This window comes from Kogia breviceps, chromosome 3 (genome assembly GCF_026419965.1).
Source record: "Kogia breviceps isolate mKogBre1 chromosome 3, mKogBre1 haplotype 1, whole genome shotgun sequence".
NCBI classification, from domain to species: Eukaryota; Metazoa; Chordata; class Mammalia; order Artiodactyla; family Physeteridae; genus Kogia; species Kogia breviceps.
The window spans coordinates 28,954,684-28,980,431 of NC_081312.1; the positions used below are offsets into that span (position 1 = coordinate 28,954,684).

Here is a 25,748-nt window from a genome sequence, read left to right on the forward strand (position 1 = left end):
CAAATGAGTAAAAATGCAATCATTTATTCTTGTGCATTGTGCCAATATGAGAAAGGAACTGCAGTCTTTCAATGGTCCTAATTTAGACTGCTTAGGAAGAGGAGAGGTTTAGAAAAAAAGACAAGTTTTTAAGTATCTGACACACAACTGGTAGGGCTATTTAAGAACTGCTGAGCATAAAAATCAAATTGCAGGAGCCGAATTCTCTTGTCCAGAGCATCACCAGGGTAAAATATGGCCCATTTAGTCCAAACTTGCTGTTGGTTGCCTGGTCACTTCGCAGGAGCCAGCCAGGCGTGGGTCTGGAAGCTGGAGAACCCCCAACACGCCACTTCAATTTATTAACTGCAACCAAAGTGGACTGACCTCTGCAGAATAAACGGTTGTGCTTTGCCCTTTAGCATGGAGACTTCTGGAAAGAACTTCAAGGAAACTGGGCATCTTAGGACCTCAAGAAGGGGAAATTTTAATCTGTATACTGCTTTTCTCTCAAGGTGTTGTAAATGATTTTTAAACACAACCTATGATGTTGCTGTTTTGTAACTACTACCCTCTGGGTAAGCTAGCAGTGATAAGCTTCTCCTTATAGGGAGGAAGTTGGAGAAAGGGACGAGTTTCCAGAGTCCACTCTACCGCAAAGAGTTAACACTTCCCCTCGGACGTGAGCGTCTGCCCCTTCCTTGCTTTCTACTGCGCAACCAAACTGTGCCCAAGCTCGAATCAACCATGGCCGTCACATCCTTTGCCAATTGACTTAACAGACACTTTCGGCAGCCTATCAGAACTTTGAACTGCCCAACCATCAACCAATTACAACTAAAGCTTGGTCTAGGACGCTCCAGGTCCGGGAGGGGGGGTAATACCGGGTCAGGGAAAGGGGTGGTAAGGAAGATTTGACGGACGGGTAAACGAAACCAATAAGAGCAGAGAGCTGCCGCCCCACTACCCAATGGAGAGATAGGAAGTGTGAAGCGGGGTGGGCCTGTTGTCATGGGGGAGGTGGTGGCGCTAGGTGGCTACTGGCGCCCGAGGTAGAAGCAGTGGCACTGGAGTTGGCCGGGGGCAGCGGCAGGTGGGTACTGGTAACGCGGACCTGAGGTCTGGGGGCAGTCGGGGGACGGAAACTCCAGCTCGGCGCTCCCGAGGCGGAAGCCAACGTAAGGGGGCTTGGACTGCGGGCCGGGTCGGGCCCCGGTCGGGGCCAGGGCGGGGGCGGCGGCGGCGGCGGCGAGTTCGCGCTGACTGGGCTGGTGGGAGAGCCGTCCGGCTCCTGGCGGCGGAGTTCGTGGTGGCACGGTAGGCTGGGGCCGGACCCAAGCGGCTCAGGTCGGGAGGTCCCTTGGGACGCTTAGCTGCGCGGGTCTGGGGCACTGCCCGGCGTCCGGTGTGTGAGGGGTAGGTCCTTAGGGAGACTGGGGTGTCTGGGGTCCCAGAGAAAGGGGTGAACCGGAGTGACCGGTTACGACCTGGTCCGCGGGCGGGGTGACTCGGGAATACCCAGGACAGCTTGGGTGCGAGGAGGAAGGGGAACCCGGGAAGCCCGGGAGTGGCCCGAGAGGAGAAAGCTGGGGGGCCGGGAGACTGGGAGTGGCCCGGGTCCGAGGGAGAAGGGAGGCCGAGGGCGGCCGGGGTCTCAGCGAGGGCGTCGAGGAAAGGCAGGGAGGCACCTGGGGATCTTCCTGGGAAAGGCGGCCATCCGAGACAGGAGCGCTCTTGGGGTTCTTGCGGGGCTTTGGAGTGTCGGACCCGTGGAGACCTGCCCCCCACCGCTGGTCTGGGATGGGAAATCCAAGACTGGCCTGGGAACTCCTGGGTCTGAGGGTCACCAGGAAACCAGGGTTTTGAAAAAAGTCCTGGAGGGGTATGCTCGGGTTTGAGACTGGTGAGGGGGTTTAGCTGAGGAATGGAAGTTCTCTCAGTTGGAGATAAGTCAAGCAAAATGACACGCGGGTGGGCGGGAGAAGTTGTTTCCTTGTAGGAAGGGAATGGGAGGTAGGGCGTAGTAGGAGGGAGCGAGAAAGTTGCTCAGGACTAGTGGTCTTGTGGAAACTGGCCGGAACAGTAGATATGAGAAATTAACATGGAGCCCTTAATAGGTTCTAAGGACTTCAGAAATAGAAGAACCGTCAGCTTCATAATACTAAGATGCCATCTAGGACCAGAGAAAGGGTTCTAAAAGCAAGGTTGTGACTTACATTCCAATGTTTTAGAAAAGAAATTTGTTTTAGGACGCGAGCAATAATGTTAGAAAATAAGGACATTGACAAGATGAGGAATTTGAAAGGGGAAAAGGGGATAGCTGAACTAAAGGAGTGGGACCGGGGACTTAATCAGAAAGAAGAGAGGCATGAAGAGGACAGGCTTAACTTTCGCCAAATTAGAAATAAATTTGAATTCTAGTTCTACCACTTAGCTTTGACAACTTAAACCTCTCTCTGTGTGGAAGTTTCATCTGTGTAATAGGGATAACAATACTTCCTACTTCTTAGGGTTGCTTTTTCACATGAGTTAATATCTGTGGAACTTTTAGAATAGTGACTGGCACAAAGTAAGCACTGTACTGGATTATTAAATGTGTAGAGGATAAAGGAAGTCCTGAATTCTTTAATGCGTTTTTCTCAAACTTCAACTTGAACCAGAATCACCTGGACGGCTTGTGCGTTGTTCTCAAACTTTAACTTGAACCAGAGTCACCTGGACGGTTTGTGCGTTGTTCTCAAACTTTAACTTGAACCAGAATCACCTGGACGGTTTGTGCGTTGTTCTCAAACTTTAACTTGAACCAGAATCACCTGGACGGTTTTCTAAAATGTAGACTGATGGCTCCACCCAGAGTTTCTGATTCAGTAGGTCTGGGATGGGGCCTGAGCGTTTGTATTTATCTCAGGTGATGGCTTATGTTGGTCAGGGGAACCACTTGCTCTATTGAAAACAGTAGTAATGTAGCAACCTTAAAATACTTGTCTACCCTGCTAGAGACAGGTAGAAGCAAATTGCAAAAAAAAAGATCCTAATACTGTATAAGGGATGCCCTATTTTAAGCCTGTGTTTTTCAAACTGTGGATCATGATTTATTAGTAATTTATAAAATCAATTTAGTGGGTTAAATTGATTAAAAATAAAATAGAACAGAATTGACTACCATTGAATGTGGCAAGGAAAAATATTGTTTTGGGAAATTTTGCTCATACATGTGTGTACTAGGTCACAATGTAAAATGTATTTCTTACATTAAAAAGAGTTCGTAAAACTGTTTTGAGCCATGCAGTGCAGCGAAGCAGCCCTTCAGTAGGGACATCCAGGGACTGGGTTTATTGTTTATTTATTTTGCTTTTTGTGGTAATTTTCTCAGGTGGTGATACATTCTATTAAATTTCTTCAGTTTCTGATTTGGTTTCTCCTGTGTTTGCCTTATCATACATTGTGTTGCGCTTCTTTTTAAATACTGAGAATCTTTAACATGAGGACTAAAGGGAATTTGAGGTAGAGAGGTGAAATTGAGTGGTGTTTCTCAGATGTGGTCCACTTTTGTTTCACTCACGCCCTCTTGTTTACCTTTTCTTTTTTACCAGTGTACTGTAAAGCACTGTCTGTATAAAACCTAAGTATACACAGACGTGTTGACAGTAAACAACCAACATAAATAGACTGGTTTGAGAACAGTTCATGTATAGAAAGTAAGCAAAAACCAAATAAGACACATTTCAAAAGAGAAAAGCAGAAGAGTGTTTCCTTTTTAGAGAGTAAAGGAATTCTGAAGTTTTCACTGCCTTTATACAAAATACATAATATAAAAGCATTTTTAAGGGAACCAGATATACTTGTGTATTTTAGATTTCTAGGTTTTTAAAGAGAGAAGACATAGTAATAATGCTCAGATGCACCTGGGATAGAGTTTTAACTACAAAGTAAATAGTTTATTAAGCAGGAGCTTTTGTTTTGATGGTTTTCTCCCTTGAGAATGATCTGGATGTGGCATAGAGTTGTAAATTTAACTTGTTTGAGGGACCCAAATGTAATCTATATACTTATTTTAAGCTATATTAAGAATAATATGTATGTTTTGTGCTGTTCTTCGTTTGATTTTTATTCTATAAGACTAGATGGTTTATATTTAGAAAGAGTTGATTTATGTTTGTTTTAATGGACATAAGGACAGAGAAAACAGTATTGAAAACTGAAAGAGATTCTTACAGCCCTCTTTAAAATCTTTAATCTAGGGGATTATAACCCTTTCTTTAATGTTTTATGAAATTGTGAAGAAACTTTGGGAATAGCTTTGCATCAGGATTTTTAGATTTTTTTCCTCTCTCAAAAATAATTTTTAGTTCTATTTCATGTTTTTATTACATTTTTACAAAATTTTAATTTTTGTTTGGAAGACTGTAAAACATGTAATTATTTCATTTTTGAGTTGAAAAACATAAGCAGTCTTTTCATAAAACAAATTTACTAATTTTTTGTGACAAAGGTTCCAAGGATGAAAGCTTTTGAATTCCTTGCTTTGAGTTAAATGAAGTATCCCTACCACCAAAATGGTTGTTAAGCCATTGTACAGTTGATGGGCCCTTTTGTATAGATCATTCAGTTCTTTACTAACTGATGGAAGAATGTAAAATCTTAGTAATCGAGTGTGGGAAAAATATAAAATTCATTCATCATAATTGTGGACATTAACTAGTTTGATTACTTACTTGCTTTTTAATGAGTGGACTTTATTCAGTTGAATTATTATTCACCCATAATTTAATCATACTTATCTAGGAATAGCTCTGATTGCTCAACCGTTTTTACAGTGAGATTTGTTAATCTGTAGTTGAAAAAATGGTGGTTTTTAAATCCCAGAGAAATTGGGATGGTACGATTAGTACCATCCCAATGGTACTCCTGATTGGTACAATTTAGTGAGGCTCATTTTCCAGTTTCAAAGATTATTCAGGTAAGTGGTTTTTAAAGGTGGAAGTTCAATTAATACTAGTTAATTAAGTTTATTTTCTATTTCAATAAAGTTTTCTTTTACACATCACTTCTGATCTGCTTTCTCTGCTTCTTTCTCTTCAACTACTCATACAATAAATCCTAATGGAAATGTGCTGCCTGAAAATCTAGTTCTGTGAAAGTACAAAACCCCAATGTCTGGTTTTTAGTTTGCTGGGAGAATTCCTTTTATCAGAAAAGGTCCCTTGGTAAACTTATTACCTTAAAAAAAGTCTTTTAATAGAGTACTTGGAAAGCTACGTTTTATTTTGGACTTGGCAAAATACATCTATTGTGTTTAATAAATTTTTATTTCTATGGAATGGATCCTGAATTCTGCCAGTTTCTGAACTCTGATATATGTTTCCTTGGTGGGGCTAGGGAGAAAGGAAACAATTGTACTCCTTAAATTAAAAAAAAGTTTTTTTGCTATCTTATTTTTTATCTTGACTTTATGATAAATCCTTTATTTGCAAAGAAATACAATTTTTTGGAAATAAAGAAAAATTTATTTGCAAAGAAAATTTATATTCAGTAATATAATGTATTGGAAATCTCATTATTAAAGATGGAAATTCTATATAAGGCTTTAGGATGTTTGTTCAGATATGAGACACAGGTACTGATAAATAGGATGTTATTATCCTATTGCCATATATTTTTGAGAATATAAAATATGCACTTGTAAATCTTGGGTCAAAAGGTTTGAGACCAAGGGAGAATGAGGAGAATACTGATATGTTTGAGGAGGAGTCGGAGGATCTGCAGGAAGTATGTCTAGAGGAGTGAGCCTTTCTTGGCAGTTTTCCTGGAGTGACATATGTAAAGGAGGATGATCCTATTTGCAACATTCTCGCACGGACATATTTTTCGCTGTGCTTGTTAGAACTCTTTCTTTGTTGTGTTCCACTCGGGAAAGTGTGTCAGAATACAAATGAATACACTGAGAATTGCTAGTCCTAGGATGGGATCCTTTGCAGGACCATGTGGATTTAGAAGGCTGGGCACTTGTCTCTGCTTCTCCAGTTCTTGGGAGTAGGTGCCCAACAATTGTAACTAGGCCAAGTCTTTCCAATTGTCCTTTCTAATGGAGTCTGGGATTAGGCAGTAGGAAGAGACTCCCAGTCATCTTAAATGGATTAACCAAGGGGCTGCTTAATAATTAATGTTCAGTGACTTCCCTTTCTCTCTCTACCGAAACTGTTTCTCCCTACTTGCTTGCTGATACCTTAACTTCAGGATCAAAGTCTTGAGTTCTCTGATTAGATAGCAAAATATTAATTGTGATAACTTGTTTATATTAAGGTGGATATAGTTAATTAGGAAAATGATTATTATCCAGTTTTTTTTCCAGTTTAATTAGGGAGTAAGAGGGATTTAAAGCCATAGAACACTGCTTGGCTCCTGAATAAAGGCAGTCAGGGAAGTCAGGAACACAGAAAAAAGCAAAGTTTATACCTTTAAGATTGACTTCCTTTGACCTTAGAAAAGTAAAAGTGATGCTTTTGTCCTTGTCAGCTGTGCACACGTACTCCATGGGAACCTTTCAATTGTGTCATGTGGTACTGCTTTGCATAATTTATAAGGGTTTATTTACTTAGTTATTTTTAATATAGCTGACTTTGTTATCAGGAATTTTAGCTCCGGGTATTATTTCATCAAGGTAAACTTTTTTTTCAACCTAGAATCTCACGGAATCATAGAATAGCCTGATGATCACAGAAGTATATTTGTAACTAGCATATTATGAAATTCAAAAAAGCATCATTTGTGTTCTGAGTAAGAATGACAGAATGGAAGAAAAATCCAAGTTTTATCATTGTATGACCATGTTTTTGAATCCTGGATCTGTCATTTACCAATTGACTAATTGGGCAGTTTATTAAATCTCTTGTAGCCTCAGTTTTGTCATCTATAAAATAGAGCTTATCCTCCTTAACTAAGCTGAGAATTAAATGAAAAGCATTTTATGTAGTACCTTGCTTATAGTGGGCACTCAACACATGATGTTAATGTTTTTAATTAGTAATTATAACAATATTAGACTTCTCTTTCTAGGAAGGGCTAATATCCCAGATACTGTGATTATAAGCAATGTGGCAGTTAGAAAAACTGGAATTGACTTTATTTTTAAATTAATTAATTTATTTTTGACTGCATTGGGTCTTCATTTAAAAATGGGGTCATCTTTTATTATTGAGTTAGAAGTTGTGAAAAACCTTTATATGTTCTGGATACAAGTCCCTTGTCAGATGTATGATTTGCAAATATTTTCTCCCAATATGTGGCTTGTATTTTCACTTTCTTCCTTTCCTTTTTTAAAATTAATTAATTAATTAATCTTTGGCTGCGTTAGGTCTTCGTTGCTGCATGCAGGCTTTCTCTAGTTGCGGCGAGCTAGGGCTACTCTTTGTTGCTGTGCGCGGGCTTCTTATTGTGGTGGCTTCTCTTGTTGTGGAGCACGGGCTCTAGGTGTGCGGGCTTCAGTAGTTGTGGCATACGGGCTCTGTAGTTGTGGCTCACAGGCTCTAGAGCGCAGGCTCAGTAGTTGTGGCGCACGGGCTTAGTTGCTGCGCGGCATGTGGGATCTTCCTGGACCAGGGTTCGAGCCTGTGTCCTCTGCACTGGCAGGCGGATTCTTAACCACTGCGCCATCAGGGAAGCCCCTATTTTCACATTCTTTATGCACAAAACTTTTTTTGAATCATAAAACTTTTTCATTTTGATATAGTGCTATGTTTGTGCTTTTGGTATAATATCTAAGAAACAATCGCCTAATCCAAGGTCATGGATATTTATGCCTATGTTTTCTTCTAAGAGTTTATACAAATTTAAGTTCTTATGTTTAGTTCTTTGATCTATTTTGGGTTAATTTTTGTGTATGGTATGGAGAAGGGGCCCGACGTAATTCTTTTACATATGGTTATCCAGTTGTCTCAGCACCATTTGTTGAGAACATTATTTTTTGTTTATTGGCTTGTTAGAAAAGTTTAATAAAATTTTCTGCTTTGTTACTCATTCTTTGAAGTAGCATTTTGTTGGCCTTTTGGCCTTTTGTTAGCATTTTGTTGGCCTTTTGGCAGTTGGGGTCATGGTGCTGAGGGAAACAGTTTAGAGTTGCAAGAATGGGTTATAAATGAACCCACTGATTTAAATATATAGTTGTCTAATTTCATCCTTACATTACTTTATACTTGAATACTAAATGAAGTTCAGCTGCCATTTTTCTGCCTACTGGGCAACCATGTCTCATAGTTCTGGAGAAGCTTCTGTGCTGGACCATTTAATGGAAATCAGGGTCAGATTTTTAAACATGTGACTTAAAAGAAGAAAAGCTTCTATTATGGCCCCTTTTCCTACCCCTCCCTCCTTTTCCTTCTTTAACTCACCTATCCTATTACCTTTTTATCTTAAGAAGACTCTTCTTTTGGATTATTAACAGATAGTCTTTTTCTGAAGGAAGATCAAATACTAAGGCTTTTTTATTTTAAGTTGGAGATTGAAGGAAGTGTTTTATAGTGACGATTGAAAACATTATAGAGAAATTATAAGTATTTTTGTTAACCTTGGTAAATTTAAAATCCAGAATTAATATCAATAATATCAAAGTTTCCTTTTCCATGTAATCCTAGTTGAAGGTTAGAAATAGCATGGTATTTTCCTTTCATTTAAAAAATAATAAAAATACAGTTATTTTACAACTTGTGAGATTACTTAGCATTTTGAAAGAAACATTATTTATAGAACATTTAACTCTAAATTGGGCTTTTAACTTTTTTCCTATGTTTTAAGAGGCATTAATTATTCTGTTTTGGAGGTCTTACAAGCAGAGGGAAAAGTATACATCTTTTACAGAGTATTTGAGTTTTATGTGTCTCATCTCTATTTGTAGAGTTCTGCTTCTTTAGAATATGAGACCAGTACTTTGCCAAGAAAGAGCTAATTTCCTGGGAAATCAGATTGCTGGCTTGACTTCTTGCTGTGCCTTTCCCTTCTTTTGTTGCTTTGTAAAAGAACTGAGCTCAGTCCTGTGGAAAATCACTAAATTATCTAATTATTTTCCCCAGTTCAAATTAAATATGATTGGTATATATTTGCACTGCATTTAATTCTGTGAGTTTTTCTTGTTATAGATTTGTTAGCATACCCTGAAGGACTTTGACTTCATTTGCTGAGTTGGCTGTTCGTATCTGAAATAATATAATACTAATGGTGTGTTCCTTTAATGAATGTTCTTATTCTTTTGGTCTTCTTTCCCCCCTCCAGTAGACCTAGTTAGTGAGGGGTATCATTTGTGTTCTTACAATAAAATCCAGACACTTGTGAAATATAATACTAGTTTCTATGATGTTGGCCTCGAATTATTATTTTTAATGATGTTAACATTTATTGTCTTTAATTTTTCTCATTGCATATTTTATTCTATACATAATTTTGGAACCTGCTTTTATTAACATACATTTTAATATCATTACAATTATTTGAAAACAGTTTAAAAGAGCTGAAGAATATTCCAATAATGGATACATCATTTATACAACCAGTGTCCAGAGTGTTCACATTTAGATTGTTTGTTAATTTCCAATTATTATAAACAAACTTTAGTGAATATGCGAAACCCAAATCTTTGTCCACATTTCTGTATTCTTTAAAAAAAAAAAAAACAACTATTTATTTATTTATGGCTGCGTTGGGTCTTCGTTGCTGCCCGCGGGCTTTCTCTAGTTGTGGAGAGCTGGGGCTACTCTTCGCTGCGGTGCACTGGCTTCTCTTTGTTGAGAAACACGGGCTCTAGGTGCACACTTCAGTAGTTGTGGCTCTCTGGCTCTAGAGCGCAGGCTCAGTATGTGTGGCTCACGGCCTTAGTTGCTCCGCGGCATGTGGGATCTTCCCAGACCAGGGCTCGAACCTGTGTACGCCGCGTTGGCAGGCGGCTTCTTAACCACTGCGCCACCAGGGAAGTCCCACATTTCTGTATTTTTAAGATAGATTCCTGTAAATGGAACTATCAAGTCAAGGTATACATTTCTTAGGGCTTTGAAAGAGCGAAACATTGCACAGTTGCTCTCCAGAAAGGTTGTAGGACCAATTTTCATTCCCATTAGCGATACATAAGATTGAGATATATACCTTTTAAAGTATTTTAAATATTTAAAATGTTAACATAAAGAGAAAATAGTAACTGATTTCTTAAATTTGAATTTATTCGATCACTAGCCAAATAATTTAAATGTGATCATTAACCTTTAAGTATTTCCTTTAAGTTAAGTTACTGTTGTTTTTGAATTTCATATATATGCAGTAATACCATATGTACTCTTGGGACTTCCCTCGTGGTCCAGTGGTTGAGACTCTGCACTCCCAATGCAGGGGGCACGGTTCGAGGATCGGGGAACTATGATCCTGCATGCCACGTGGTGCGGCCAAAAAAAACCCCAAAAACAAACCAAAACCCCATATGTACTTTTTTTATCTGACTTCTTTTGTTTAACATGTTTTTGAGATTCATTTTGTTTTGTACACTTTTATTACTAAGGAAACCATAACCAATAGAAAATTACAGCAATGGTATGGCCTTTTTTTCATTTTTAAAATTTTATTTTATTTTAATTTTTTTAATGGCCTTTTAAATAAAATGCCATTAAAGCATTCTCTAAACCACAGTTTGTTAATTATTTAATTTACCTCAAGGCCAAGTTGTATCTCCCTAGGACACCATTTCCATCACAGTAGCCATTTTAAGCCAGTCTTATTTTTCTATACATGGGTAATTTCTGGAGAGAGCACTCTACTCAGGATGAACATGCACCAGGAATGCATAAGAAAAAAATATATATGTGCAAATACATTTAAGAGTTTCTGTAGGAGAATCACTTAATAAAACCCTGGGATTTATTTGCCTCTTAAAAGCACCAATTAAAAAATTTCTCAAAAGTTTATATTGTGGCAAGAAAACTCAAGTTAGTTACTAAACAAACAAAAAATAAGGTTATTTTCAGAATAAAAATTATATTCAACTAGGGATTGTTTAAAATGCATTTTAAAATGAGAGAGAGTTTGGGGCTTCCCTGGTGGCACAGTGGTTGAGAGCCCACCTGCCTATGCAGGGGACATGGGTTCGTGCCCCAGTTCAGGAAGATCCCACATGCCGCAGAGCAGCTAGGCCCATGGCCGCTGCTCCTGTGCGTCCGGAGCCTGTGCTCCGCAACAGGAGAGGCCACAACAGTGAGAGGCCCGCATACTGCAAAAAATAAAATAAAATAAATAAAAGAATTTTAAGAAAATAAAAATAAGACTTCTTCACTGAATAGTAAATTCAAAACATTTTTGTAAACACCAGATAGCTTCTTAGGTGGCATAGTATTCCATTTTATGAATATAATACACTTTGTTTTTCCATTCTCCTGTTGATAGACATTTGCATTATTTCTGTTTCATTTTTTGTTTTTGTTTTTTTTGCCTGTTATGAATAAGACTGCTGTAAGCATTCTTGTAGAAGTCTTTTTAACATATGTTTCATTTCTCTTGGTCCAATACCTAGGGGTGGAATTGTTGGGTCACAGGGCACATATATGTTTAACTTTATAAGCAATTGCTGAATGGTTCTCCAGTTGTTCCATGTCTTTGCCACCACTTGGGTTGTTAGTCTTTTTGACTTTTAGCCATTCTAGTGGGTGTAAAGTGATATCTTAGAATGGTTTTAATTTGTAATTTCCAGGTGACTAAAGATGTTGAGCGCTTACTGATTTTTTTGTTTTTTTGGTTAAAATCTTTTACAAAGGCAAATTTGCAGATTAGTAAATAACAGAAGGTTCAGTGTGCTTTATTACTATATAATGCATCTAGACTTATCTGATTTGTATTATCAGAGATTAATTTGTAATTAAAAGTAAAATGAAAACTTTCAAGTCTTAAGATTTTTCAGAAGTTCCATATCATAGTGATAATTCATAGTGGTTTCTTGGAGTTAAGTAAACATTTGCTGTTGATTAATATTTGTGAGAACTTTGATAAATAAATGATTCAAAAGGAAGACTTCAGACTGTGTCTTATAGAGCTGCTTTTTGAATTTTTGCAATTGAATCATTGATTCAGGAACATTAATATTGAATGATCTGGCTCAAAAACTATTCTGTATTTGAGCCACACGTGAGAACTGATAGTCTAGTAAGGGTATCAGGTAATAGTAATAATACTACCAACAGCTAACACTGTATTCCAGGCTTCGCTCGAAGTGCTTTACATGCACTAATTTAATCCTTACAGTAATCCCTATGAGAGTAAGTACTGTTATTATCCTTACTTTCCAGTTGAGGAATCTGAAGCACAGAGGTTAAGCAGTTTGCCCCAAATCATAGAGCAAGTGATGGACTCATATTCTTACCCCTCAGTGCTAAAGTAATTAAATCAAATGCAGTCAATTTTGCATTCTTTATAGAATGTGTGGTAGTGGTGGTCAGAGTTTAAACTGGGATTTCTAAGTTTGCACATAGGCTGTCTACCAGTCTCTCTCCCTTCACTATCAATACTCCTATCATGTATCCCGGGGGGTGATTTATGGAAGGAAAGTTTTATCTGAATTAACAGATGATGGAAACCCTAGTAAACTGAGATTGAGTGCTTTCCTAGAGAAGATGTCATTTCTCTCTATACCTTAAGTGACTCTTGGAATAGGAGCATTTATTTTTGGACAGTCTTTAGTAGTGTTTGTTTAACTAGTCTTTGTGAAAATCTCTAAGTGTAAATGTTTAACATCCTCTGGAAACAAACTGAGTGAGATATGAGGTTGATGGAACTTGTGCCTGAAAAATGTTGGGCCTAATAACAGCACTATCTAAAATACTTAATGTTCATAGATATTTATGATGGAGAATCACAGTTCTTGACATTCTTTTCTTTCTTTCTGAAATACCTGCATAGTGACCCATGGAACACTTCTTTGTCATTAGTTTGGGTTTAGATAAGATTAATCTTTGAGGGGAGGACTATATTTTTTGGCTAATTTCCTTGAAAGAAGATTTGGAGATGGAAGAAAATGAAAGAAGTATCGGCTTTTTCCTTCACCACACCTTTTGTGGCTTCCTCCACTTCTGTTTTGTGTCTGTTGGTATGTTGATATAATGGGTAACTTGAAGTTGGGCTGGATAGGAAGTGTTTTGTGTGTATTATATGAGGGAATGCCAATTCCCAAATGAATAAATCATGAGATACGAGTTTAATTCCTGTGCTGCCACACTCTGTGATTTGGCTAAATGTTTTAACTTCTCTGGGTTTTTGTTTCTTCTTTAATAAAGTGAAGACATTGGACTAGATCTTTAAAGTTTTTTTGATGCTGAAATATTTAAATTATTGTAAAAATTATAGTGAATAATACAATGAATATAATTCAGTTTTTCCATATAGAAAATAAGTGGTACTAACACCCCATTTATTGAGTAGCATCCATTCCTCACTGATCTATAGTGAGGATCTAGTTGTGTTTTTTTTTTGGCCGCACCACGTGGCTTGTGGGATCTTAGTTCCCCAACCAGGGATTGAACCCAGGCCCTTGGCAGTGAAAGCACTGGGTCCTAGCCACTGGACTGCCAGGGAATCCCCTACAGTGAGAATCTTAAGTCATATGTCATGTTCTGTATACACATGGGCCTGTTTTTATGCTCTCTCTATTTGCCTATCCATGAAGCAGTACTACACTGTCTTTATTTACTGTAGCTTTGTAATAAATTTAGATGTCTGGTATGGTGAGGCCCCATTCCCCCACTTCATTATTCTTTAAAATTATCTTGATTTTTCTGCTCTTTGTTAGCCTATAAAATTCTGTGATTTTGTGTATAGTACTGTAATACTGCTTGGTAATCAATACTTACTTATTGCATGAGTATAATGAACAACAGCCAGTTACGCTCTGTAAAGCTTATGGACAACAATGTGTCACAAGTTAATATCAGTAAAAATATGACTCGTGACTTTTGAGAATACCACTAAAATAACTTGGCTTTTCCTTGTGGAAATGTTTAATTAAATTACTTCGAAATTTAGGCTGTAATTTAGGGTGTAATATTAAATATCTTGAGTGCTCCCCCCACTCCCTGCCCCATTCCATACTCCCTTTGATTATAGTTTTGGAAAGATTAAGCAGGATTTTTGAAAAATTGTAGTTTAGACAGATAGTTTAAAACCACTTTAAAAGTCATGATAAATTTCACATGAAATTGATGAAACATGCTTTATGAGTACCTTTTACTTTAAAACTAGTTGTCTGTATAAGCTCCATCATTTGGAATTTAGACCTGGAAAGGACATTAGTTTTCATTTACTTGAAAATACTCCATATTTTCATTTTATAGTGGATAAAGTTGAGTTCTATATCACACTCACTGAAAATTTTGTTTCCTATTTCCTCACTACCATTATCAAACATTGCAGTAGAACTCTGTAGTTCCTCATGTTCTAGCTGCATTGTTCTTTTTAACCTCCTCTCCTTATATACCCTTTACTTTCTTCCTTTTTGTCTTTTCATTAAGGTTGTTTGGTCTGCTTTGAATGCTTTTTCTTTGTTGTCCTTCCAAGCCATAATAGAACCATCTCCTTACATGAGGGCTTTCTTATTCATCACTTTCTCTACATTTTTTTCTTTCTCTTTTGATTCTATAGCACTTTATACCAGTTATATGGCATATTGTCTGCTTTGCATTATAGTTAAGTATACATTTTCCCCCCTAACTAGATTATGTACATTCTGGGAACAGGATCTGTGTTACATTGACTTATTCTTTGTAACTTCCACAGTTGCCTATCATAGTTTCTTGCGTGTAGTGTGTCCTTGGTGGTGCTTGAATTGAATTAATTTAATAATCTCTGCCTTCATGGAGCTTATGGAGTAGTGGAAGGTGATGGACAATAAGAAGATAAATACATAGAAAAATTGCCATTTGAAAATATGTGATGAAAATAATGAATAGTATGTTATTATGAGGGAATGACGGGGAACCAGTTTTTATCTTTTTGGTGAAGGCCACACTTAGGGTTGACATTTAAATTGATATGAAGAATTTGAAGGAGCCACCATGAGGAGAGCTGGAGGTAGAGCATTTTTTGCATGTGGGAAGACTAAAGTAGGAAAGAGCTTGAATTTTTGAGGAACTGAAGTGAGGCTGGAGCTTAATGAGTGTGAGGAAGAATAGTTTTTAAGATGCAGTTAGATATAAAAAAGCCAGATCACGGAGTGCCTTGTAGATTGCTGTAGGGGATTTGGATTTGTTCTAAATGTAATGGGATGCCATTGAAGCATTTTAAGCAGAGGATAATAACAATATGATTGACATTTTTAAAAGATCACTTTTTACTATCTAATAATGGGATTGTAGGGGTAGGGAGCAAGAGAGAAAAAGCAGGAAGAGCAATTTAGAAGGGAGGTGGAAGTAGAGATAGAAGTGGATGGATTTAAGATAACATTAGAATTTTCAAGATTTACTGATAGATTAGGTGTGAAGGAGAAGAAGGAATCAAAGGAATCAAGGGTTATTTCAGATTACCTGCTTGGTATTTATTGAGATCTAGGAGGACTGAGAAATGAACTTTTTTTTTTTTTTTTTTTTTTTAAGAGGGTGAGAATCATTGTTTTGGACCTCTAAATTTTCAAGAGACACCTAAATGATAATGTGATAATGTTGGGATATGGGAAGCTGGAGTTTAAGGAGCGGCACTGCTGGAAATTGTCATTATATAGATGGGATTGAGAGCCATGAGGAAAAGGTGAGATCAACTATCTGGTCCTCAGCTTGGAGGAACTCCAAATATAGCTGTCTGGTGAAGGAGGAAAAGTGACTTTTATGTAGGGGAAAACCAGGATTTGTCATGTCATGGAAACCAAGAGAGGAGGGAAGGTCAGTGCTCATTTGATTTACCAAAACGGAAATTATTGGTGATCCTGTGTTGATTATTCTCTGTATGTTCCTCCAGATTCATTTTTGCCCTTTTCTTCCCTGCTTTGTGCCTCAGAAGGCTGACCTGTGTTGATTACATGACTCAGGCTTCTTTGCCTTCTGACTTCAGGTTGCATTCAGCCAGTAGAGGTACAATTGACAGGAGATTGGACAGCAGAAGGAAAAATAGCATATTTATTCCCTTTCCTCCTTCCTGCCTGGCTGAAGTTTAGGCAAAGGTTGCATTTCTCTACCTGTACCTGCCTGGTGCCTTTTCTGGTTCTGGTAACCATAGGCTTCGCAAACATGAGAGTTTGTACTCTTGTACCTTCTATGAGTTTACAGGAGTTAATAGCTTCCTGATTGCGAGTCCCTGAGATACACATACACATACACATACAGAGAGAGAGACAAAGAGAGAGAGAGAGACCTTTGTAAATAGTCTTTCCATTTAAACTCTATTTATCCCTTTAAGAGTACCATCTGTTTAAGTCTGTTTAAAGGGCAGTTTCAGTGAATTTGTGGAGGCAGACCAGTTTGGAGCAGGTTGAATAGTGAATGGAAGATTAGGAATTAGAGATGGTGAGAGCTGATACTTTTTTGAGAAGTGTGGCTGTAAAGGGTAACTAAGAAATGGGGAGGAGGTGGAGCATAGCTGTCTGTGTAGGGAAGGATAGGATACTTAAAAAAAAATTTTTTGTTATATTATTTTTTAATTTATTTTGGCTGTGTTGGGTCTTTGTTGCTGTGCATGGGCTTTCTCTAGTTGCAGTGAGTGGGAGCTACTCTTCATTGTGGCACATAGGCTTCTCATTGCTGTGGTTTCTCTTTGTTGCGGAGCACGGGCTCTAGGCACTCGGGCTTCAGTAGTTGCAGCACGTGGGCTCAGTAGTTGCAGCACGCGGGCCCTAGAATGCATGGGCTTCAGTAGCTGCTGTGCATGGGCTCAGTAGTTGTGGCACACGGGCTTAGTTGCTCCATTGCATGTGGATCTTCCCAGACCAGGGATCAAACCCGTGTCCCCTGCGTTGGCAAGCGGATTCTTAACCACTGCACCACCAGGGAAGTCCTGAGAACTAAGAATTGTTTCTGACGGCCAGTTGAACAAATGAGTTGGAAAGATCAAGTCTTTTTTATTATGTCTTTCTCATTTATGCTCCAAATGACCAGAATTTGTTAAGACTTAACCACTTGGAACCTTCCATTCTAAATAGTCAGTTTAAACCCACATTCTAGCTAGATTGAAGTGGGTGCACACATGCAGAGTTAGTGACCTATAGAGCTTTTTTTAAAAAATTTATTTATTTATGTAGTTGTGCCGGGTATTAGTTGCGGCACATGGCACACGGGATCTTGGGATCTTTGTTGTGGCATGGGGGATCTTTAGTCACGGCATGTGGGATCTAGTTCCCTGACAAGGGATCAGACCCAGGCCACCTGCATTGGGAGTGCGGAGTTGTAGCCAATGGACCACCAGGCAAGTCCCTATAGAGCTTACGACTGTGATTTCAAACACGACATTTTTTTTTTAAACATCTTTATTGGAGTATAATTGCTTTACAATGGTGTGTTAGTTTCTGTTTTATAACCAAGTGAATCAGTTATACATATACATATGTCCCCATATCTCTTCCCTCTTGTGTCTCCCACCCTCCCTATCCCACCCCTCTAGGTGGTCACAAAGCACTAAGCTGATCTCCCTGTGCTATGCGGCTGCTTCCCACTAGCTATCTATTTTACGTTAGGTAGTGTATATATGTCCATACCACTCTCTCACTTTGTCACAGCTTACCATTCCCCCTCCCCGTATCCTCAGGTCCATTCTCTAGTAGGTCTGTGTCTTTATTCCCGTCTTGCCCCTAGGTTCTTCATGACCTTTTTTTTTTCTTTCTTAGATTCCGTATATATGGGTTAGCATATGGTATTTGTTTTTCTCTTTCTGACTTACTTCACTCTGTATGACAGACTCTAGGTCCATCCACCTCACTAAAATAACTCAATTTCGTTCCTTTTCATGGCTGAGTAATAGTCCATTGTATATATGTGCCACATCTTCTTTATCCATTCATCTGTTGATGGACACTTAGGTTGCTTCCATGTCCTGGCTATTGGAAACAGCTGCAATGAACATTGTGGTACATGACTCTTTTTGAATTATGGTTTTCTCAGGGTATATGCCCAGTAGTGGGATTGCTGGGTCGTATGATAGTTCTATTTTTAGTTTTTTAAGGAACCTCCATACTGTTCTCCATAGTGGCTGTATCAATTTACATTCCCACCAACAGTGCAAGAGGGTTCCCTTTTCTCCACACCCTCTCCAGCATTTATTGTTTGTAGGGTTTTTTTTGTTTTGTTTGTTTGTTTGTTTGTTTGTTTCTGTATGCAGGCCTCTTCCCGCTGCAGAGCACAGGCTCCAGATGCGCAGGCTTGGCGGCCATGGCCCACGGGCCCAGCCGCTCCGTGGCATGCGGGATCCTCCTGGACCGGGGCACGAACCCGTGTCCCCTGCATTGGCAGGTGGACTCCCAACCACTGCGCCACCAGGGAAGCCCGTTTGTAGATTTTTTTTTTTTTTTTTTTGTGGTATGCAGGCCTCTCACTGCTGTGGCCTCTCCTGTTGCGGAGCATAGGCTCCGGACGCCCAGGCTCAGCAGCCACGGCTCACGGGCCCAGCTGCTCCGTGGCATGTGGGATCTTCCCGGACCGGGGCATGAACCTGTGTCCCCTGCATCAGCAGGCGGATTCTCAACCACTGCGCCACCAGGGAAGCCCCAGTTTGTAGATTTTTTTGATGATGGCCATTCTGACTGGTGTGAGATGATATCTCATTGTAGTTTTGATTTGCATTTCTCTAATGATGAGTGATGTTGAGCATTCTTTCGTGTGTTTGTTGGCAATCTGTATATCTTCTTTGGAGAAATGTCTATGTAGGTCTTCTGCCCATTTTTGGATTGGGTTGTTTGTTTTTTTGATATTGAGCTACATGAGCAGCTTGTAAATTTTGGAGATTAATCCTTTGTCAGTTGCTTCATTTGCAAATATTTTCTCCCATTCTGAGGGTTGTCTTTTCGTCTTGTTTATGGTTTCCTTTGCTGTGCAAAAGCTTTTAAGTTTCATTAGGTCCCATTTGTTTATTTTTGTTTTTATTTCCATTTCACTAGGAGGTGGGTCAAAAAGGATCTTGCTGTGATTTATGTCATAGAGTGTTCTGCCTATGTTTTCCTCTAAGAGTTTGATAGTGTCTGGCCTTACATTTAGGTCTTTAATCCATTTTGAGTTTATTTTTGTGTAAAACATGACATACTTTAAAGTCTTAAAAAAAATCTTTTTTGTCTATTTGATAAATACAGATATTTATTAATATGAATATTATTTATCAAATCAACTTGCTTTGTTAACTCCTACTTCCTATAAATAGGACATAGGAAAATAATTTCCTCTGGATCTATTTAGGATCTTTCTATGAAATTTGTGATATAAGATCTAAACTTACTTTTCCTTAAAACCATTAAAAAACTTATTCATTTTTGGTATAGTCTTTTTAAACAGTTTGGCAGGTTCTTATATATAGTTAAACATACAGTTAACATAATGATCCAGTAGTTCCACTCCTAGGTATTTACTCAAGTGAAATTAAAACTTACAGTCACACAGAAATCTATATGCTAATGCCCCAAACTGGAAACAAACCCAGGTGAACCTCAGCTGGTGAATTAATAAACTTTGGTACATTAATAAAAATGGAATACTATTTGGCAGTGCATGCAACAACATCGATGGGTATCAAATGCATTATGCTAAGTGAAAGAAGCCAGACTCAAAAGGCCACATACTGTATGGTTCCATTTTAATGATATTTTAGAATAAACATAACTAAAGGGACAGAAAACTGGCTAGTGGTTGCCAGGGTGTGGGGGGATGGTTTAACTACACAGGGTAGGAGGGAGTTTTTTGTGGTGTTCTATATTGTCTGTAACTGTTCTATATCTTGACCAGTGGTAGTGGTTACATGACTATGTGTTTTTCAAACTCAGAAGTGTACACTTAAAAGTGAATTTTAGTATATATACATTATACCTCATTTAAAGTTCTAGCATGTAATATGTTACCATATTAAAAAGTATTTTGGAAAACTATCTCAAGAAAATGTTTTGTTTATTTTTAGATTTTGCTTATGTAACTTTTTGGGAGGAGAGAGCGGTGGACAGGCATCATTGGCATAACATTTTTTGACGCTCTAGAAAACACATACATGATGAATTTGTCTGCGTTTAGCAAACATTCTTACCATAAGTTTAAAAGAATGTTACAGTGTTAGAATTAGTAAAGCCCTAGAGACTTACAGTGTTTGTTTTACAGATAAAGATGAAGCCTAGTGTAGGTTAGCTAAAGTCACATAGCTAGTTAGTGGCAGAGGTAGATCTAGAATTTAAATGGTGGATTACTAATTTGATGCTTGTTTTACCAAAACACTTTTTATCCGAGTTATTCTTTCTAGAGACTATTTTATTTTTTTATTTTTTATTTTTTTTCGGTATGCGGGCCTCACACTGTTGTGGCCTCTCCCGTTGCAGGGCGCAGGCTCCGGAAGCACAGGCTCAGTGGCTATGGCTCATGGGCCCAGCTGCTCCGCGACATGTGGGATCTTCCCGGACCGGGGCACAAACCCGTGTCCCCTGCATTGGCAGGCGGATTCTCAACCACTGCGCCACCAGGGAAGCCCTCTAGAGACTATTTTAAATTCCCGTTCAGAACCTTTCAATTGTGTCATCTTTAAGCTGGAAACCACTCACTTCTTAGTGGTAGGAAAGGTCTGTGTCTGGTTGATAATAGGAAGGCTGAATTTGAGAGATACTACATCACTTAAAGTTTGTGTAGTCAACACATTTAGTTATAAAGACAGTTTGCCTTAACCGTGGGAAACTGGATGCTAGATTTTGGAGTTGTCAAAGGCTGTCATTTAGAAATAGGTTTTTGATACTTCACTGCATATAAAAAATAATATTTTCAGATTATTATGATTATTAGTTTGTTGGGAAGGTAGAAAAGGTTTAAGAGTGTTAGGTTTTTCCTGGTTACCTTAAGTAATGAGGATTTATCTTATAAATACTGAGATGTAAGAGAAAGCCCTGGATATGGTCTTAATAGTTATACCTTCAGGAAATGGATAATGGAATGTCATTCAGACTATAACAGCAGCTTTAGTTGTCTTTTTTTCTTTTTTTAGTATTTATTTATTTATTTGGCTGTGCCAGGTCTTAGTTGCAGCACGTGGGATCTTCGTTGTGGTGTGCGGGATCTTTAGTTGTGGCATGTGGGATCTTTTAGTTGTGGCATGCGGGATCTAGTTCCCTGACCAGGGATCAACACGGGTCCCCTGCATTGGGAGCACAGAGTCTTAACCGCTGGACCACCAGGGAAGTCCCTTTAGTTGTCTTCTATTCTTGAGTCTCAGCTAACTTTCCTTGTCCCTCTTGTGTTCACCTCCCTCCTTGTATAGTAGTAGTTTCATACTTGCCTTTGGGCCCCAGTTCTAGAACCAGGCTTAGACTTCCTGCCTCTCAGAGATATTGGTGATAACTGTGGTATTGCAGACCCAGTCACAGACCTAGCAGGTGGCCTGGTTTCTTTCTTGGTTTTGAAGGTGTGTCTGTATCCTGCAACCTTCCTGGGAGTTATTTCCTGTAACCCATAACCTCAGGCAGAGTTGGCAGTTGTTTTCTTTATAAGAGAGCCCTTCCCAGCCCTAGCTCTGGCCTATCTCTGATAAGTCCTCTGTCTCATGGAGCACTTTCAGTCCCTGTTCCCCAGGGAAGCCAAAGTCCCAGCTGCCACCGCCTGTTTCTAGACCAGGAACCCAGTGGGCCTCTGGCTTCAGCACCACATCATTCTGCATCACTGTTCCTTATCACTGCCTGAGAGATATTTATATTGTTTTTTGAGCCAGCTATGCATTGTTTATTCTTTTAATTTATTTATTTTTAACAAATTTATTTTTATTTTTGGCTGTGTTGGGTCTTTGTTGCTGTGTACAGGCTTTCTCTAGTTGTGGTGAGTGGGGGTTACTCTTCATTGCGGTGTGTGGGCTTCTCATTCTGGTGGTTCTCTTGTTGCAGAGCACGGGCTCTAGGCGCGCGGGCTTCAGTAGTTGTCAGACACAGGCTTCAGCACTTGTGGTGTGCGGGCTCTAGTGTGCAGGCTCAGTAGCTGTGGCACACGGGCTTAGTTGCTCCGAGGCATGTGGGATCTTCCCGGACCAGGGTTCGAACCTGTGTCCCCTGCATTGGCAGGTGGATTCTTAACCACTGCGCCAAGTCCTGCATTGTTTATGTATTTGATATGTTTATATATTGATTGTTATTTGGGTGAATTTACTGTACCATCTTGAGAAGGCTTTTACACACTTGTGTATAAATTCTTAGAACAATACCTAGCATAAAGTCAGTTCTCTATATATGGGAGCTGTTGTATTTTCAGGTGAGTCCTAGAATTCCTTGTTGGTTTCTGTGTTTAGACAGTGTGTGTGTGTGTGTGTGTGTGTGTGTATAGTGTGTGTGCATTATATATATGTAGTGACCCCAAAACACTTGTCAATAATTACTTGAAATTTCTGCAAATGTGTCTGGGGATTATGGCATGTTTTAAGGCTTATGGGTGGGACATTTAAATTGAATTTTAATCTGTGTTTTGGCAAGCTTGAATTGGAAATTTTTCAGGAGGAATTGCAAATTTCTTTTTCAATGTAATAAAGTGCTGAAGTGCTTTATTCTTTGTGTTTGTGGTATTCCGGTAATTGATATTCTTTTAAGCTCTATTGCATGTACTTACCATTAGCTACTAATAAAAAAAGTCAGTGCAGTATGTGTGACGATCATAGAGATTATGGAAGTTGTAACGGAGTGAATTTTAAGTCAGGAAAAGGGAATGTTAAAAGTGTGCATGAGGAAAGAAAAAGGGTGGTTTTGAGGGAGAGGTTTTGGCTTTGACAAGCACAGTTACACTGAGGTAAAGATCCTCTTTGGGAAAGAGGAACAAAAAGGAGGGATAAAATATTATAACGGATTTCCAGTTTGTGTATTTAGGTATAACTAATATGCTTGAATATTGTAACCCCTTAAGCCTTCTTTCTAGTTTAAACTTTACCCATGAATTCAGAAGCATAAATTAAAATTTTTTTTCTTTTAAAAGAGAAATGTCGAGCTTCCCTGGTGGCGCAGTGGTTGAGAATCCGCCTGCCGATGCAGGAGACACGGGTTCGTGCCCTGGTCCAGGAAGATCCCACATGCCGCGGGGCTTGAGCAACTAAGCCTGTGAGCCATGGCCTCCAGGCCTGCGCGCCTGGAGCCTGTGCTCCGCAACGGGAGAGACCACAACAGTGACAGGCCCGCATACTGCAAAAAAAAAAAAAAAAAAAAAAAAAAAAAAAAAAAAAAAAGATTTAAAAGAGAAATGTCAGTTAAATTATTCTTTCTTCTTGGATTTTGGGTTTGAATTAGTGGAAGGATGAGTCTGAAAGATTATCAGCTACTACTGTTTTTAAGGTTATGCCGAATCGATTATTCTGCCCTTTAGAGATGTGTCTAAGATTGTACTTGCTGATAAGTGATCTTACTTCCTTATTTCTTCAGCTGAAATAATAAGACACACTACTTCCTTTTTCCTCTTGAATCAAGCCCTGATGCAAGGGCTTTTATTTTTGTCTTACGTTGTAAACTATTGTGCGCATATAGGTATTTGGAACCAAGAAAGTGGTTCAAAGTAACAAGCATGGCACAATACCATTTAGAGTCTTAATCTACTGGTCATGAATGAGAACTAATTCAATATGTCATCCCATCATGTAGTCATTCTCAGGTGAACTTCAGATATGTGTTTCAGAGAGGACTGATCCAGCTAGTGACTACGTTAGTGGTATTTTGCGTAAGTTGAGATTTTTATAGACTTCTTAATGGTTATGCATTTCTCCTCAAACTGAAAGTTTTTAAAAAAGACTTCCTTAACTCTTTAATTGTCAGAATCTGTGGTGGGATTCTGAAGTGTTTGATTCAGTAGAAGATTCATTAGGATTCTGATCCAGAATCTTTCTGATATTAGGAAATAATTAGACACTATATGTCATGGTAACTGCTAAAAGTTTACTTTTTTCTTTTAAGTATTTTTCTTTTTCAATATGAGACAAGACTTAACATTTAAAAATTTTTCATATTGAGAAATAACTGATATATGTAGTATAAGTGCAACTATCTGTCATATATTAGAATAGATTGAGGCTTTATATTGATCCTTTCCCATTGACACTTCTGTTGTACTGAGTGATGAATTTTCTTTGATCTGTATTGCCATATTGGGCCTTTGTGAAGCAGATACTAGTTTGAGGGAAAGACCAGGATTTGAAATCAGAGGGCTTAAAGTCCTGTCTCTGTCAGTTTATTAGCTCTGTGACTTTGACCTTTTTTAAAAAAAATTTAATTAATTAATTAATTAGTTTTTGGCTGTGTTGGGTCTTTGTTGCTGCGTGCAGGCTTTCTCTAGTTGTGGTGAGCGGAGGCTACTCTTGAGGTGTGCAGCCTTCTCATCGCAGTGGCTTCTCTTGTTGCAGAGCACGGGCTCTAGGCGCGCAGGCTTCAGTAGTTGTGGCACATGGGCTCAGTAGCTGTGGCTCGTGGGCTCTAGAGCGCAGGCTTAGTAGTTGTGCCACATGGGCTTAGTTGCTCCGTGGAATGTGGGATCTTCCCGGACCAGGGCTCAAACCTGTGTACCCAGCATTGGCAGGCGGATTATTAACCAGTGAGCCACCAGGGAAGCCCCGACTTTGACCTCTTTTAGATTGTTTTCCTTATAAGTAATTTGAAAAGAATAATGATATCTGTCTCATAGAATTGCTATAAATATTAAAATTAAAAATGCTTTGTGATCTGTAACGTACTCTTTGTTACAGTGTTTTTCAGTTGTGGCATTTGTTGTATTTTAGCAAAATAGCAGTACTGTCCTTAAAGATTGCCATCATTTGGGTGAAAAGACTGCCAACTTTTGGTTTGATGTATCAATTTTATTTAAGGTGAATATCCTTAGGTTTTTGCCTGCCTTTATATTTTCCCTAACGATAAATTCTTCACCTTATGAGGATTCCTCCTTTGCCAAAGTTAGAAATTGGTTAGACTTTATCATTTACATTCAGCTTCGTGATGTCATGAAAAATAAGGGCTGTCTAGAATCCAAATTGGGACCTAGCCTTTCTCAAAGTCACCGGTTCTCAATGGAGTCAGTACTTCCCCTGTGACGTGCTTGGATCTTTGAGTGTGCACCTTTGGTTGCCACAGTGATTAAGGTGGGGTAGGTGCAGCATTGGCATTCAGTGCGCAGGACTCAGGAATGCCATACATCTCACAAGGTATGAGACAGTTCTGCATGAATTTTGAACATTTCCCCAGACCTTCTTAAGGGTGAAAAACCTGTTTGTACTTATCTGATCCTAGTACTGTTTTACATTTAAACACAAAGTGGTTTTTTGCATGGCTTTAATGGACACTGAATTTTCCAGGAATGTAACTACTGGGTAAATGGAGAGCAAATTGTACTTTGTTTTGTTCAGAACTACAACAAGAGTTGTTAACTGTTTTGGAAAATCATATTACCAATGGCATTGCCCCTTGTGGTATTTGATTTCCCAACACAGCTCATTTGTGTCAGTCTTCATTTGTAGCTGTCATGTTCATGGCATTTCTTTTCTTTTTTGTATTTATTTATTTATTTTGGCTGTGCTGCATCTTAGTTGCAGCATGAGGGATCTTCATTGTGGCATGCGGACTTCTTAGTTGCGGCATGCTGACTCTTAGTTGTGGCATG

At 38.8% G+C, this 25,748-nt stretch overlaps 1 protein-coding gene across 10 annotated transcripts in view; it reads left to right on the plus strand.

Annotated features, from left to right (window-relative positions):
* The first annotated feature begins 963 nt into the window (after positions 1-963).
* NUMB (NUMB endocytic adaptor protein) overlaps positions 964-25,748 on the plus strand; it is a 183,321-nt gene continuing 158,536 nt past the window's right edge. For 2 of the 10 annotated variants that reach the window (XM_067028190.1, XM_067028195.1), the window contains exon 1: positions 967-1,072. The gene's annotated coding sequence lies outside the window, so the exon portion shown is untranslated. Of the gene's footprint in view, positions 1,073-1,217; positions 1,297-25,748 lie in introns of those variants that run through there. The other 8 variants (XM_067028188.1, XM_067028183.1, XM_067028184.1 and 5 more) reach the window with 8 other exon arrangements.